Raw genomic sequence first — 4,896 nt, 5'->3', positions numbered from 1 at the left:
AATGTTTTTCCACCCCCTCACTTTAAATCTGGAGGTGTCTTTGGGTCTAAAATGAGTCTCTTGCAGACACCATATCGATGGGTCTTGCTTTTTTATCCAATCTGATACCCTGTGTCTTTTGATTGGGGCATTTAGTCCATTAACATTCAGAGTTACTAATGAAAGATATGAATTTAGTGCCATTGTATTACCTGTAAAGTCATTGTTTCTGTGTATCGTCTCTGTTCCTTTCTGGTCTCTGTTAATTCTGGGCTCTCTCTTTGCTTAAAGGATCCCTTTTAATATTTCTTGCAGGACTGGTTTAGTGATCACAGATTTTTTTAGTTTCTGTTTGTCCTGGAATCCTTTTATCTCTCCTTCTATTTTGAATAACATCCTAGCTGGATAAAGTATTCTTGGGTGCATACTTTTCTCATTTAGCACCTTGAATATATCATGCCAATCCTTTCTGGCCTTCCAGGTCTCTGTGGATAGGCCTGCTGCAAGTCTAATGATTCTACCCTTATAGGTTATGGACCTCTTGTCCTGAGCTGCTTTCAGGATTTTCTCTTTGTCTCTGAGATCTGCAAGTTTCACTATTATATGTTGGGGTGTTGACCTATTTTTATTGATTTTGAGGGGGGTTCTCTGTGCCTCCTGGACTTGAATGCCTGTTTCCTTCCCCAAATTAGGGAAGTTCTCTACTATAATTTGCTCCAATATACCTTCTGCCTCCCCCCCCCTTCTTCTGGGACCCCAATTATTCTAATATTGTTTCACTTTGTGATATCACTTCTCTCTCGAATTCTCCCCTCATGATCCAGTAGTTGTTTATCTCTTTTTTTCTCACTTCTTTATTCTTCATCCTTTTGTCTTCTATATCATACATTCTCTCTTCTGCCTCATTTGTCCTAGCAGTTAGAGCCACCATTTTTTATTGCATCTCATTAATAGCCTTTTTAATTTTTTTAAAGATTTTATTTATTTATTTATTTGACAGAGAGAGACAGCCAGCGAGAGAGGGAACACAAGCAGGGGGAGTGGGAGAGGAAGAAGCAGGCTCCTAGCGGAGGAGCCTGATGTGGTACTTGATCTCAGAACGCTGGGATCACACCCTGAGCCGAAGGCAGACGCTTAACGACTGTGCCACCCAGGCTCCCCTAATAGCCTTTTTAATTTTGACTTGATTAGATTTTAGTTCTTTTATTTCTCCAGAAAGGGCTTCCCTGGTCTCTTCTATGCTTTTTTTCAAGCCCAGTTAGTATCTTTATAATTGTTATTCTGAACTCTAGTTCCAACATCTTACTTATATCCATATTGATTAGGTCTCTGACAGTCAGTACTGCCTCTTGTTCTCTTTTTTGACGTAAGTTTTTTCATCTTGTCATTCTGTCCAGAAAAGAATAGATGAACGGGAGAACAAAATACTAAAATGGCAACAATGACCCCAGAGAAATATACACCAAACACATCAGAAGAGACGTGAAAAAAAAAAAAACTAAAAAAAAAAAAGAGAATATAATCAGACAGGTGAACAGAACAGAGCAATACACTGGTTCCTGTGTGTATTTTGGTCTGTTTGTTAGAAAACTAGATTCCAAAATTGTAAAGAAAGAAAAACTTATATATGTATAAAATTAGATACAAAGAAAGGATAGGCTATAACTGTAAAAATGAAAATTAAAAGAAGGAATATAAAAAAGACAGATGAACAGAACAAAACAGTACACTATATCCTGAATGTATTTTGGTTGGTTTGTTAGAGGAAACTACATCTCAAAATTGTAAAGAAAGAAAAACTTATATGTATATAAAATAAAATTAAATACATTGAAAGGATAGAATGTAACTGTAAAGATGAAAATTTTAAAACCTTAACCAAAAAAAAAAAAAAAGAGAGAGAGAGAGAGAAGAAGAAGAAGAAAGAAGAAAGAAGAAGAAGGAGAAGAAAGAGAGAATACGATCAGACAGGTGAAGAGAACAGAGCCATACACTAGATTCTCGGTGTATTTTGATTTGTTTGTTAGAAGAAACTGCATCTCAAAGTTGTAGAGAAAGAAAAACTTATATATATACAAAAATAAAAGTATTATTTAAGAAATATTTTATTTATTTATTTGACAGAGAGATAGAGAGAGAGAGCACAAGCAGGGGGAGTGGCAGAGAGGGAGAAGCAGGCTTCCCGCTGAGCAGGGAACCCGATGCAGGACTTGATCCCAGGACCCTGGTATCATGACTTGTATCGAAGGCAGATGCTTAACTGACTGAGCCTCCCAGGTGCCCCACAAAAGTAAAATTAAATACAATGAAAGGATAGAATGTAACTGTGAAAATGAAAATTAAAAAAGCTTTTTAAGAAAGAGTTGATAAAATAAGAAATTGGTTGAAAAAGGAAAGAGAAAAAAATTAAAATTGAAAGATAAAGAATCATGGGGAAAAAACCAGGAATTCTACATACTATTTCCCCTAGCGCTGGAGTTTTACAGTTCTCTGTGATCCGTAAACTTGGTCTTATCTTATTCTTTTGTTTTTTTTCTGTTTATTATTTGTCTCCCTTCAAGACTGAGCTGCATGAGGTGAGGAACCCCACTTCTCTGGCTCACCCTTGGATCCCCATTACCTAGCCCAGGGTTTGTCACATGGCAAATACTCAATAATAGTTGCTAAAAAAATTCAGTAACATATAAGTCCATGAATATTTTCATATTAACTTAATAGAGTCTAAAGAACCACAAGTCATCTGACCTTACCTTTTCCATCAGTTCAAACTTACTTCAGTACCCTCAGAGCCTGGAGCTCACTACTTCCTGAGAACTCTTCCCTTTGAATGAGTCTGGGCATTAGAAAGGTCTTTCTAAAATCAGTTATTTCCCCCAACCTATAGATAAAGAAGGCTTGTTTTGGGCTGGGAAGGAAGTCAAAGAAATTGGGCATTTTTTGAGCTCTTAAAGTGCCAGGCACAGCGTTAGGTGCTCTCCATTCATCAACTTCTTTGATCATTTCAATAACCCTAGGAAACAGTGTCATCTCCATTTCACAGATGAGAAAGCTGAGGTTCAGAGAGATGAGGTGACTTGCTCAATGTCACATGACCTTATAGAATTGAAATTTGAGAATTACACTATAGAATTGGAACTTAAATCTAGGTTTATCTCATTCCCTAATTCATTCACTTTATTTCATCTTGAAGAAGAGAGAAAAAAATCCAGTGTCCCAGTTAAAAAGTATAGTAGAAGCAGAGGCTGGAAGTAAAAGCAAACATATTAATTGATTTGTTTGTCAAAGCCTCATGCGCTGCCCCCCTTAGTAGCTGTGCCATCCCATAGAGATGGCAAAATCAAATATAGTTGCCAAATATAGTTGGCAAGTCTCTCTTGTCCTGGCCCTAGATCTTGAATATGTAGAAAGCTGCCTGCTTGCAAAATACAAAAGAGAGCCACTTTTTTTTTTTTTTAAGTTCCAGGAGTTCTTTTATTGTTTGACTGACAGAACTACAAAACCAGGCAGAGAAGTCCCCAAGGAAATGATGGTCATGTTGCATTGTTGTTTGCCCTCTGGGCCTTCATCTTCTAAGCATTTGTTATTTTTCTTTTATAGATATTAGACATTTATTTTTACCACAAATGCAATCCAAGTGTGAATAAATAAATGTATTATCTTTTAACATCTACCCCCACCATGTCCTATGTGCTAAGAGCTAAGTGTCTCTTCAAAGCCTATGTGGCCATAGCTGTCCCACCTACGGATTTAAAAACAGACCATAACTTACCTTCTGAAATCCCTTCTTGAACTATAGCTCATTCTGTTAAAGAAATCCTGGGAAAGAAGTCCTTTTGATATTGTCTATAGTTTCCAAAAGGTGAGGATGGTAACTGGCTGAAGGCAACTGAGAGGGGTCTTTCGGCAAACAGGACCATTGGGAAATCGTGCAAAGGCAAATCTTGTCAACAAGATACCAGCTCCTATAATTAAAGCTAGAATGTCTCCCATTGCTGATGACCCAACCATGGCCACTGGTTCATTTCTTGCTGCCAGTATGGCTCCTCTGGAGGAACACTTGTGAAGGAGCTCCAGGGATCTTCTTTCCCTCTGACTTGAACCATACTACAGTCAGTCATGAAAAATAAACCTCCCCAAACTGCAAAGCTACCTCCCAGCTACGGAGCCCTGGTTTTAATAGCTGTGAAATTCCCTTGTAGTCTGTGGTTTATTCCCACTGGAGAATTGTGAAAACCTTTGAGTGCCTGAAAGATAACACCACCTATGTTATCCATGGTAAAGTCTCCACCACAATCATCCGCATATATTCCTCGATCTTGACTCCACCAAAAAACCAAACCAAACCAAACCAAAACAAAACCCGTTTTTTAAAGTTTTTATTAAAATTCCAGTTAGTTAACATACAGGGTGATATTAGCTTTAGGTGAACACTATATGATTCCACACTTCCATACAACACCCAGTGCTTTTTCACAGCAAGTGCACTCCTTGATCCCCATCACCTATTTCATCCATCCCCCCACCCCCCCCAGAATCATTAGTTTGTTAAAAGAGGGCTACTTCTTTAAAAAAAAAAAGTCACTTCTATTAAACATTGTACTGGAGGTTTAGGGCAATTAAACAAGAATATAAAAGAAAACACATCCATATTGGAAAAGAGAAAGTTAAAACTATCTCTGTTTGCAGATAACATGATCTTATATATAGAAGATGCTAAAAAATCCACATACACAAAAATGAACTGCTAGAAGTAATAAATTCAGTAAGGTTGTGAAGGTAAGATTAATATAAAAAATCAATTGTATTTCTATATATTAGCAATGAACAATCCAAAAATGAAATTAAGATGACAATTCATAATAGCACCAAAAAGAACAAAATACGCAGGAATACATTTAAGCAAAGAAGTATACAATT

The 4,896-nt window shown here is 37.1% G+C and overlaps 1 pseudogene; it reads right to left on the bottom strand.

Moving 5' to 3' along the window:
• Positions 1 to 3,776: 3,776 nt before the first annotated feature.
• On the bottom strand, positions 3,777 to 4,328 carry LOC123782417 (mitochondrial import inner membrane translocase subunit Tim17-A pseudogene; annotated as a pseudogene).
• Between the last annotated feature and the right edge of the window lie 568 nt (positions 4,329 to 4,896).

Source organism: Ursus americanus, chromosome 33 (assembly GCF_024610735.1).
Source record: "Ursus americanus isolate L20-20 chromosome 33, mUrsAme1.1.p, whole genome shotgun sequence".
Lineage (NCBI taxonomy): Eukaryota > Metazoa > Chordata > Mammalia > Carnivora > Ursidae > Ursus > Ursus americanus.
The sequence above is the reverse complement of the archived record's forward strand: the minus strand, read 5'-3'. Positions and strand labels throughout refer to the sequence as shown.